Source organism: Mesocricetus auratus, unplaced genomic scaffold, assembly GCF_017639785.1.
Source record: "Mesocricetus auratus isolate SY011 unplaced genomic scaffold, BCM_Maur_2.0 Super-Scaffold_15014, whole genome shotgun sequence".
Taxonomy (NCBI): domain Eukaryota; kingdom Metazoa; phylum Chordata; class Mammalia; order Rodentia; family Cricetidae; genus Mesocricetus; species Mesocricetus auratus.
The window spans coordinates 16,682,650-16,694,951 of record NW_024429186.1 but is presented as its reverse complement, the minus strand read 5'-3'; the positions used below and the strand labels follow the sequence as shown (position 1 = coordinate 16,694,951).

Sequence of the window (12,302 nt, the reverse complement as noted above, 5' to 3'; positions counted from 1 at the left end):
AGTGGTTGAAGCAGGAAGCTTGGCAGAGCAGAGGATTATGTGGGAGAGGTTGAAGCAGGGAACTTAGTCTTGGCAGGATACATTCCAAGGACACAAGTCTGTGGCAGGGGGAGTCTGGACTGCAGGCCAGGTGACAGAAGGGTGGGAGAGCCTGGACTGCAGGCCTTGAATGTATGCTGTACCAGAAGATAAGCAGACTAGAGGAATAGAAACTTAACTGTGTTAGTCTCTAAGAATACAGTAGAAATATAAAGATGGCTTTTATTATGCTATCCTTATTTATGACCTTCCCCAGCTGACAATATTTACAAGAGGGCCTATATTCCAATGATCGCTCCCGACATCTCCTCCCTATTCATATCAATTAAAAAAGATGAACATACTGACAGTCATTGATCGAAGGGGAGGGCAGAGGCCTAACCCCCCAAAATGATGAGGTACTTTCATCAGGCACCATTATTCACTTGACTTGGCAAGTTGGTGGCCCCAATTGTCGTCGATGTCTTTTTGTGGAGGAGATGATTTTGCTGACATCAACCTCTATGCAGTTAGGCATGCCCTCAAGAGACCCTGTGTGTGTGTGTGTGTGTGTGTGTGTGTGTGTGTGTGTGTGTGTGTGTGTGTGTGTGTGTGTAGTTTCTCTTTGCAGTGTTTTGTCATGCACCCTTCTCAACAAGGATCAGGCCGGAGCAGGCCGGCCTATGGCTCTCTGGGTGTGCCATGGCTTATTTTTGTCAATCATCATGAGGCTCTTCCAGCCCTCGGTCCATAAGTTCAAGGTGATGGTAATGGACCCGAATAGGTTTTGCTGCCAGGGAGTCAATCTGTTGTTTAACAAAGGCTGTTAATTTATTAAATGCTGAGGAGAAGCATGATTCCTACGAAGAGTCCCAACAAGGAGGGAAGTAACATTTTGACCCAAGATGACATGGAAAACCAGGTTTTAAACCAACTTCCAGTACCTGCGCCAGCTGGACAATGAGGGTGGCGGGTTGGGCTGGAAGAATGCAGGATATTTTTAAAGGCAGGAAGTGTTAAGATATGGGGTATCTTTGGTGTATAGCTTGACTGCAGGCGGTCACCTGAGAAATGACTTTACTTGAGAAATGGAAACTTACTGAGACCTGGTAAATGGGAACTTACTGAGGCCAGTACTTATGCTTTGGCCTAAAGACTCAAGGTCCCCAACATCTCCTCCTTTATTTTAAAGCCATCAGTTTGTTAAAGAGAAAAGGCCCTAGCAACAGGAAGATTAGTAAGCCAAGGATGGGGCCAAGCAGTGGGAATGAGGTAGGGCAGATGTCCACTCCAGGCACTCCAAATGGGCCGATCAAACAATTCTCTCCTGGTGTCTCTTGATTCAGTTTCCAACAATGCCTGATTTGTTGGCGTAGAAGCAGCATTTCTCCTGCAAAGTCAAACAGATGCCGCCCTTGCCTGTTGTGAGTAAATCTAAGCTTCTCCTATTTTGAAGGACTACTTCTGTCAGAGAGTCAACTCGGTCCTGAAGGTCCTGAACTGACCTGTAAACAGTCTGTACATCATCAGCAAGCCATTGAGACAGCTTGGAGTCTGTATAGCTATTCCATGCATGCGGAGCCAGTGGCTAAGGTCCCCGATACTCCAAGTCCCACTAACAGGGGGATGAACTGGATGGCTCCCTTATGTCTGGGAATAAGATAATCTATGCTAGGTATTGGAATGGGCTCATTTCCTGGAATAAAGTCTATATCTGGGAAAAGGGTGGCTAATACATATAACCCTGTCCAGTTTGTAGGCAACATGGAATAAGCCATTCCATTTCCACATGTAAAAACTTGTCCTGAAAGACCCCAGTAGGGATACTTTCACGGAAGGGAGACCCGAACCCAAGGAACAACGAGACCACGAGCTTGGATGCAACAGCAAGAGGCTTTATTAGTAACACACGGGTACCCGGGGGCGTCTCAGTCTCGGAAACTGAGAGCCCCGAGCTGGGGACTCAGGGGTTCTTTTATAGCAAAAAGCGCAGTACAGAAGCGAGAAGCCTAGTAACAGGACCCTGATTGGGCAATTTAAATGAGGCTAGGGCTCAGAGTGCGGGCAATTGAGGTTTTTCTTAGAACTCAAGTCTTGGCCTTGGCCCTATCTGAGGAACAATTGGTCTCTGTGTTTGCTCAACCCTGCTGAGCTGGCCACCTGGTCGCCCGCAGACATCTAATCTCGCTGAGCAGGCCATCCGGCCGCCCGCAGACACCCGGCAGCCTGTGTCCTTGAGCTGAGCTCCCTTCTGATAGGCAATGACTATGCAGCTATGGGGGAACGGAATTTTCCATAAGCCTCAGCTGCCTGTTTAGACTGGGCCAGGGTCTTTCATTCCCCCATTGCTCTTGTAACTGAATGGAATCTTTCATTCAGGAGTTTCTGCCATCTCGAGATCCCTTTGTTTTAGCTGCTGGTACTGTTGGGTTAAGACCAGGGATTGTACAACCGATAGCCTTTCTTTTATGAACTGGGTCAGTCTGTTTAAGATGCATGGCCCAAACATCAGAACCAAAAGTATAATGATCAGTGGTCCCATAATGGTGGATATGAGGGTTGAATACCAAGGGGACCTGTTATACCAGTTCTGAAACCATCCCTGTTGGGACTCAATTAGTTGTTGGTACTTTTGGCGTCTTTCTTTTATCTTGGCCAGGTTGTCTCTTACCACCCCGGTATGGTCTGCATAAAAGCAGCATTCTTCTTTAAGGGCCGCACAAATTCCCCCCTGCTGTAAAAATAAGAGGTCTAGTCCCCTTCTATTTTGGAGGGCTACTTCTGCCAGGGAGGACAGGGACTTCTCCAGGGCAGTGACAGATTCTTCTAAAGACCGAATATCTGCACGCATTACTTGTTGTAGGAGTTGGAATTGTCTAGTTTCCTGCAGTGCGACAGTACCAGTTCCTATTCCTGCCGCTAGGCCTCCCTCGGTTAATCCCCCTAGTAGGATGGCAGTAGTGATGGAGATAGGTTCCCTCTTACTGCGGCCAGTTCTTATTAAGTCATAGTCAGAAGGGTGGTAAATTACCTTAGGCCATAATTCGATCAGAACACAATAGTCAACGGTGGTATTGAGTACCGTGGTGGAGACACAAGGGGTTAATCCAGTGCTGCATGCCCAATATGTCCCATTGGGGGCTATCAAGTAGCGGCTATTTTGGGGCAAAGGCTCAGTAACATTGCATAGTCCTTGATGCGTGGCGGGGACCTTACCTATACATAGCCCCTTTCCGGACACTTCAGAGATGGTCAATTTATGTTGCATGGCTGTCCCACAAAGAGCCTCAGCTGTGGCCTGATTTGTATATTTGCCCATAACCGCTAAGCCTTCATAATAGGGAGGTTGCGGAGTCAGACAAAGCCAGCATTCCTTAGTCTTATCTGGGCGAGTTAAATTCAGAGTGGCATATGTTCCTTGGATCAGGGCTAATATTCTATTTCCCGTGCCTTTAGGAGGGGGAACCGAGGAGGGTTTGGGAGTGCTTCCTGGGGAGAAGTTGTGCGCGGGAGCGGCTGTGGTTCTAGGCAGGGTCATGGGCCTGGTATCAGCCATGGGTATGAGTAGGCTAGGCCGCTTTTGATCAGCAAGGACCTGGTTAGGGCCTATGGCCTGTGAATTGACAGGAGCCACCTTACATCTGATTTTGAAGATTACCCCCCCTGTCTGGCCCGTCTAGATACCAGCGCAAACCCCAGGTATACCCAGTCTGCCAGTCCGAGGCTTGCTTCCCCTGCACAGTGAAGGAGATGGCAAGGGGCATACTTATCATTCCAGATTGTCCTTTGTCCCAGCCTCTGCGTACTTGTATTTTATCCCAGGATAAGGATGGCCTCCAATATGCATCCCCTGTGGTCTCGCACCCCCAAGATGCACAGAAAAAGTAGTCGTATCCCCCACATTTCTGGGCCTGTTGCCAGGCACGCCCATCTCGGGGGCAGACATAGAAGTCCTTTGAACTTAGCTGCTCTCTGGCTCGTTGATCAACACACCCGGGGGTGGTTTCTCTGGAGTCCATGAGTGCACGTCGACGTCTGTAAAAGTGGGAACCACTAGCACATGCCTTCGGGTGGCAATGGGGAATGTCCCAAGTGTCCAATCCTGCTACTAAATCACAAAATTCAGGCCACAGAGTAGGCCACCATGTCCCAAGTGCATGTGGTTCCGTGACGGCATAAATGACCTCCCCCGCTTGGGAGAGAACTTCCCAGGTTAATTTATAAACGGTATGGGGATTGGAGGCCAAACCAGTGTTTGATTTTATGAGGAGGGCTATTAGCAGGAGGGAGAGGAACGGGTAAGTCTTATCTTTAGAGGATTTTGAGTGCGCTGGGCCTTCCATCCTGGGTCCGGATCCTCAGGGGAGGCAGCCTTTACATGCGAGGCGTGTATCCAGGCAGCAATCCCATCCACCTTGAGAGCAGTAGGGGTGGTCAACAGGACCGTGTATGGTCCCTTCCAGCGGGGTTCAAGGTTCTTAGCCTGGTGGCGTCGGACCCAAACGCTGTCTCCCACGTGATAGGAGTGGGGGACGATAGGGTGTCTCCTCTGGTCTCGGTAGGCTTGGGCCAGGGGCTTCCAGACTTCCTGCTGGACCAGCTGGAGTGCCTGCAGGTGATCTTGAAGAGAGGGGGAATTGGCATAGTCAGAAATATCTTGGTCAAAGAACTGAACAAAGGGAATGGTGGTTCCATATAAAATTTCAAAAGGGGTGAGGCCATGGGGGCCCGGTGTATTTCGGGCACGATAGAGGGCAAGGGGGAGCAAGAGGACCCAGTCTTTAGTGCCAGCTGCAAGCGACAATTTAGTTAGAGTCTCCTTAATGGTTCTATTCATTCGCTCTACCTGTCCTGAGCTTTGGGGTCGGTAAGCACAATGTAATTTCCAATCAATCCCCAACAAGGTGGCCACAGACTGACTTACCTGAGAAACAAAGGCAGGCCCGTTGTCTGTCCCCAATACCTGTGGCATTCCGTAACGGGGGAAGATTTCTTCAAGAAGTTTCTTGGTGACCACCTTTGCCATCTCATGCTTGGTAGGGTAAGCTTCAGTCCATCCCGAAAAGGTGTCAACAAAAACCAGGAGGTACTTGTATCCATATTTTCCTGGTTTGATTTCTGTGAAATCTATTTCCCAATGCACCCCAGGCCGGTGCCCCCGAGCTCGAGTCCCCATGGGTAGCTTTAGCCTGGTCGCATTTACGCGGGCGCAGGCGTCACATTGCTCAGTCACTTGTTTCAGTAATTCTTCTATTCCCAACAGGTGGCGGGTATTTTCTTCCCGGGCTAATAGTTCTCGCATTTTCCTGGGGCTCAAATGAGTGAGTTTGTGTAGGCTGTTAATTAGATATTTAGTCATTAGGCGGGGAAGGACAGTTTTTCCTTGATAGGTCCAGAGACCATCATGTACTCGGGTCGCCCCCAGTCTTTTCATGGCCTTGATGTCCTCTATCTCATAGTCCCATGACGGAGAGGTTTTCTCGGAAGCCTCATTTGTTACAGAGACTACAGCTGCCTGAAGGAGGTGACTGCTGTTTTCCATGGCCAGGGCAGCCTCCCGGGCGGCCAGGTCTGCCCTCCGATTTCCCCGGGCGACTGGGCTGTCGCCTTTCTGGTGCCCTGGGCAATGTATGATACTGAGGGCGGTTGGCAGGTGCAGAGCTCCCAAGAGGGCCAGGATTTCCTTTTTGTTTTTGATGTCTCTGCCCTCTGAGGTCAATAGCCCCCTTCGCCTATAAATTTCACCATGGATGTGAGCTGTGGCGAAGGCGTAGCGGCTGTCTGTGTAGACAGTGAGTTTCTTACCTTCTGCCAGTCTCAAGGCCTGTGTTAAGGCGATCAGCTCTGCTCGTTGGGCCGATGTTCCCGGCGGCAGGGCCTCGGCCCAAATTATTTCCGACTCAGTCGTCACCGCAGCGCCGGCTTTCCGCTCCCCTTGATGTACAAAGCTGCTTCCATCCGTGAACCAGACATGGTCGGGGTTGGGAAGGGGTTGATCCGTGAGGTCAGTTCTTGTCCCATGGACCTCGGCCAGGACCTGCAAGCAGTCATGAGTCTCTGCTTCCCCAGGAAGGGGAAGTAGCGAGGCGGGGTTTAGGTTCACCGGAGCCCCGAAGTGAATTCGGTCCTTGTCCAGCAACAGAGTCTGGTAATGGGTCATCCTGGCATTGGTGAGCCAGCGGCCCGGTGGCTGCCTGATGACCGCCTCCATAGCATGGGGGGCATAGATAGTCAAAGGCTGCCCCAAAGTCAATTTATGAGAGTCCTTTATGAGAACTGTGGTGGCGGCGATCATGCGGAGACATGGGGGCCATCCTGACGCTACGGGGTCTAATTTCTTAGATAGGTAGGCGACCGGTCGTCTCCAGGGTCCAAGTTTTTGGGTTAGGACCCCTTTCGCATAACCCTCTTGCTCAGCCACGAATAGGTCAAAGGGTTTAGTCAGATCAGGTAACCCCAGAGCTGGGGAGCTGAGCAGAGCCCTCTTGATGTCCATGAAGGCTTTCTCCTGGCTCTCCCCCCCAGTCAAAGGCAGCCCCCGTCTTGGTGAGGGGGTACAGGGGTGCTGCCATTTCCGCGAACCCGGGGATCCATAGCCTACAGAAACCTGCCGTTCCCAAGAATTCCCGCAGTTTTCGGGGGGGCCTTGGGAGGAGGGATGTCAAGGATGGCCTGTTTGCGGGCTTCTGTTAGCCAACGTTTTCCATCCTGGATTCTGTATCCCAAGTAGGTGACCTGGGTCCGGCAGATTTGGGCCTTCTTGGCAGAGGCCCTGTACCCCAAGTCTCCTAAAGTCTTTAAGAGAGCTTCTGTCCCCCTAAGGCATTCTTCCTCTGTTTTGGTGGCTATCAGGATGTCATCCACATATTGTAAGAGGATGACCTCAGGGTGGTGGACTCTAAATCCGGCCAAGTCCTGATGTAAGGCCTCATCAAAGAGGGTGGGGCTATTTTTGAACCCTTGGGGCAACCTAGTCCATTTAAGTTGTCCCGAGATTCCCAGGTCTGCATCCTGCCATTCAAAGGCAAACAGTGGCTGACTGTCTTTGTGTAATCGTAGGCAGAAGAAGGCATCCTTTAAATCCAGGACTGTGTACCAAACATAGTCAGGTGGCAGTCCACTCAGGAGGTTATAGGGATTGGGGACCGTGGGGTGTATGTCCTCAACCCGCTTATTGACTTCCCGGAGGTCCTGGACCGGCCTATAGTCATTTGTTCCTGGTTTCTTGACTGGCAACAGGGGAGTATTCCAGGGGGACCGGCAGGGGGTTAGAATGCCCTGCTCCAGTAGCCTCCTAATGTGAGGTTTGATCCCATCGCGGGCCTCCCGGGACATGGGATATTGTTTAATTGAGGCCGGGAGAGCCGATGCCTTTAAATGGACTATGATGGGAGCCTGTCGGAGGGCTAGTCCCATGCCTCCAGTCTCTGCCCAGGACTGGGGAAAGTCGGTCAGCCAGCGGTCTTTGACCTTAAAAGAGTCATCCTTGGGCTCAGGTATTCTATATTCTTCTTCTAAGGCTATGGTCAGCACCGTGAGTGGGGCTCCTTCTGGCCCCGTGACTCTTATGTTGGCTTTCTCGAAATGTACTTGAGCCTTTAGCTTCATTAGGAGGTCTCGACCCAGGAGGGGGTATGGACAGTCAGGAACATGTAAAAAGGAGTGCATCACCTTACCGGTCGCTAGGTGGAGCTGGCGGTCCGTGGTCCATCGATATTGTTTCCCGCCGGTGGCCCCTTGTACCCAGGCAGTTCGGCGGCTCAGGGGACCGGGTGACCGGTTTAAAACAGAGTGTTGGGCCCCCATGTCGACCAGGAAGGTGACCGGACGCCCCCCTACTGGTATGGTTATCCGGGGCTCAGGGGGGGGCTCCTGGCCCTGACCTCCCTAATCTTCGAGGCTCAGGAGGTCGGAGGTCTGAGAACGGGGTTTGGGTCTTTGAAATGTCCTTCTCTGTTTCTTGGGGCACTCCCTTGCCCAATGTCCTTTTTCCCTGCAGTATGCACATTGGTCTCTTTCTAGGCGAGGCCCCCTCTGTCCCTCTCTCTGCCTATCCTGTCTCTGCTCTGCGACTACTGTGGCCAACAGTTTAGTCATTTCTCTGTTACACTTCTTGTCCCTCGCTATCTCCCTCTCTTCAATCTCCTGTCTCTGACGTTCTGCCCTTTCTTGATCCTCTTTTCTCCATCTCTCTGCCCTCTCTTCCTGGGTTTCTCTCTTGTTAAAGATGCGCTCCGCCTCTCTTAATACATCTGGTAGAGTACAACCCTGTAAATTTTCTAGTCGCTGTAATTTGTTTCTGATGTCGGCGGCCGACTGCCAGATGAAGGACATGGTCAGGCTAGTAGCTTGCCCGGGGTCCTCAGGGTCATATGGGGTATACATTCTGTAAGCTTCCTTAAGTCTTTCTAAAAATGCGGCTGGCGATTCCTCTGCCTTCTGAACTATCTGTCTTACCTGGGCCAAATTTGTAGGGCGCCTACCTGCCCCTCGGAGACCCGCTACAAGCAACTGGCGATAAAGACGTAGATGGGTCCTACCTGCCTCAGTGGTGAAGTCCCAGTCTAGGCGGTCAAGGGGGAAAGCAGCATCAATTTCATTTGGAAGCTGCGTAGGTTGTCCATTTGCCCCAGGAACATTCTTCCGGGCTTCAAGGAGGACCCGCTGTTTTTCCTCCGAAGTTAGGAGGACCTGCAAAAGCTGTTGACAATCGTCCCAGGTGGGCTGATGAGTAGTGAGAACTGACTCTAATAGATCAGTCAGTCTCACGGGGTCTGCTGAAAAGGAGGGGTTATTATTTTTCCAGTTATAAAGATCGGAGGCAGAAAATGGCCAGTATTGTAATTGGCCATCGTGGCCTGTCCGGAGGGGAAGGGCGGTGGAATCCGGAGCGGGCTGCTCCCTGCGGCCTCGCAGTCTAGAGGCCATAGGTGAGGGCTCCGGGTCGGTAGGAGGCAAAGGTTGGGCCTCGGCTGCTGCCGCTGCCAGTTGACCTGCCGGAGGAGCCTGGTACGGTGGGGGTTCCTCCGTCAGAAGATCCAACAGGAGACCGTCTTCCGGAGGGAGGACCTTGGGGTCTTCTCTTTTTCTCTTCCTGCTTAGTTACGGTGGGGTAAAGGCCAGAATGGGAGGACTGGGGATGCGGGGAGGGGGTCAAAGGGGGCGGAAGGGGGGGTGCGGATGGGTTGGAATTGGCGGGGGGTTAGGGAAGAGGAAGAGGGACCTCCTGGGTGCACAAAGGGGCGCACCCAGGTAGGAGGGTTATAAACTAACGCTTCCCAGGTGACTATGTAGGGTACTTGGTCCGGATGGCCATGGGGCCCAGGATCCATGACTTTTTCTTTCACCTGAAAGATAATTTGAGGGTTAAAGGTGCCATCTCGCGGCCAGCCAACATCAAAAGTTGGCGATTCAGAAGAGCAAAAGGTGATCCATTTCTTCTTGCGCACATCGACAGACTGGTTATGAGCGTACTCCTGAACCTGTTGCCAATGTGAAAGGGTCAGACTGAGCGGAGTGGTAACTGTCTGGCCCATCTCCTCGAGAGCGATGACTAACGACACTAAGACGGACGAACAAATAAGAAACAAAAACAAACAGATTTTTGCTGCGCGGCTTTGACGTAAAGTCAAAAGCAAAAATTCAGATGGGCTCGGGGACGGGCGCCTCATGCTCCCGTCCTCGTCCCCTACAAGGATGGAAAATCCCTCGGCCGGCAGGACTTCCCCAAACAGACGGGGCAGATTCCTAGACATCTACCCCTAACCCAGATGAGTCCTTAAGGATCCAGACACTACCAGGACGTCTCCTGGAGCTGCGGTCGGGAGTACGAACTCGTCAGTTCCTCCTCGGTGCCGCCAGATACAGATGCATACAGCTGTATACTACAGACGCAGGCGCGAGAAAATAACAGGCAAAGACAGACAGCAGACAACAGAAAAGACAACAGAAATTGAGTCCGAACAATTCTTACCTCCCAGAAGTGGGCCGGTGGTCCCTGGGCAGGGGTCTCAAATTTCCCGGCCAACGCACCAAATGAAAGACCCCAATAGGGATACTTTCACGGAAGGGAGACCCGAACCCAAGGAACAACGAGACCACGAGCTTGGATGCAACAGCAAGAGGCTTTATTAGTAACACACGGGTACCCGGGGGCGTCTCAGTCTCGGGAACTGAGAGCCCCGAGCTGGGGACTCAGGGGTTCTTTTATAGCAAAAAGCGCAGTACAGAAGCGAGAAGCCTAGTAACAGGACCCTGATTGGGCAATTTAAATGAGGCTAGGGCTCAGAGTGCGGGCAATTGAGGTTTTTCTTAGAACTCAAGTCTTGGCCTTGGCCCTATCTGAGGAACAATTGGTCTCTGTGTTTGCTCAACCCTGCTGAGCTGGCCACCTGGTCGCCCGCAGACATCTAATCTCGCTGAGCAGGCCATCCGGCCGCCCGCAGACACCCGGCAGCCTGTGTCCTTGAGCTGAGCTCCCTTCTGATAGGCAATGACTATGCAGCTATGGGGGAACGGAATTTTCCATAAGCCTCAGCTGCCTGTTTAGACTGGGCCAGGGTCTTTCAGTCCAGGCCCAGGACAAAGAGCTATGAATACATTAATCATTGAAGAGCAGGAAATGAATGATGCTTTCCCTACATCTATATCAACGATATTTTTTAAATGTTTATAAAGAGCCGGTGTTGGTGGTGCACGCCTTTAATCCCAGCACTCGGGAGGCAGAGGCAGGAGGATCTCTGTGAGTACGAGACCAGCATGGTCTACCCAGCGAGTTCCAGGACAGGGTCCAAAACAATACAGAGAAACCCTGTCTTGAAAAAAAAGTTTATAAAGGCATAAGGAATGATTAAATCCTGTGGGTTGTATCTTAAAAGGAATGCTAAGAGAGCAACTATCACCTAGTGGGGGACCATCAACAGAGGAATTTTGCAACACCTGACTGACCAGAGGCCAAGAGGTTCCCAAGGCTAAACACAACCAGCAATCCCTTTCCAGGTAGAGATTAGTGACATTACTATTACTCCCCCTTCTTAGTTTTTTAGAAGTTGCATTTTTAAGGAGCTATGAGTACGCTCTACAATTCCTTGAGGATTATAAGGAGTACCTGTTGTGATAAATTTTCTATTGAGTACAAAACAGCTGAATGCCTTATTATAATATTCAAACCTATTGTCTTTGCTTTATCACTTTTGGAACTCCCATGTGAGCAAAACATTTTAAACAGTGATTTATCACATGCTTCATGGCTTTTTCAGTTTGTGCAGTGGCCATCAAGAAACTGAATACCTATCATATTTTAACTTGCCAAATTCTGTAATATGAGTAACATCCATTTGCCATAAATGATTAGGAAGCAGGCCTCTAGGGTTCACTCCTAAGTTAGTTACAGATAAATATTGTGGGCACACCTTATTGTTTGACAGTTTTGACAAGCAGTCTCTCTAGTTAAACTTAGACTTCTGCTATTTTGATGATGATAGTTATGAGACTGCAGATCTCTCTCTGAGACAAAGTGACCAATTTTGTCAATCTATCTGTTGACTCGTTTCCTTTAACCAGGAAGGTTTGAAGGAGCTCTTTTTTTGTTGTTGTTTTGTTTTGTTTTATGAGATAGGGTTTCTCTGTATTGTTTTGGAGGCTGTTGGACCTGCCCGGCCTCGAACTCACAGAGATCCGCTTGTTTCTGCCTCCTGAGTGCTGGGATTAAAGGCGTGCACCACCACTGCCCGGCTTGAATGAGCTCTTATGTTACCCACAAAACATGGCAATTGCATTTTGAAATTGTTTAAATAATATTTTAACCTGATCATTGTTAGTTCCAATGTATTGAACTGTCTTTATTATTTGAAGAACTTTAAAAACATAATGATTGTCAGTATACAAATTAAATGAATCATTTGTTAGAAGCTGAAAAAACCATTGAAATAGTTCATAGCTTGACTATCTGAGTTGAAGCTCAAGACTGTTGTCTGCTCTATGTATTTCTTACCATCTATAACATAAGTTGCTCTTCCATTAGAAGAACCATCAGGAAAAACTAACTTTTTTATAGGACTATTCATTACTATTTGGGGGAATATAAAAGGATGCACTAGCTCAAACTTTAACAACCTATGAATTGCAAACTGATTATCGATTCTCCCTGAAAACTGAGCAAAAGCAATTTCCCATGAATCACTGTTTTGAAACAACCAATCAACTTGTTGCTTGGTATAAGGAACATGTATTATACTTTGTTCTCTGTCAAAAATACCTCCTAGATTCCATATGGCATTTCTGCA

At 49.9% G+C, this 12,302-nt stretch overlaps 1 protein-coding gene across 3 annotated transcripts in view; it reads left to right on the top strand.

The window, feature by feature from the left end:
• Positions 1 to 12,302, top strand: part of Rin3 (Ras and Rab interactor 3) — a 114,388-nt gene that overhangs the window by 53,914 nt on the left and 48,172 nt on the right. The gene's annotated exons all lie outside the window — the stretch shown is intronic.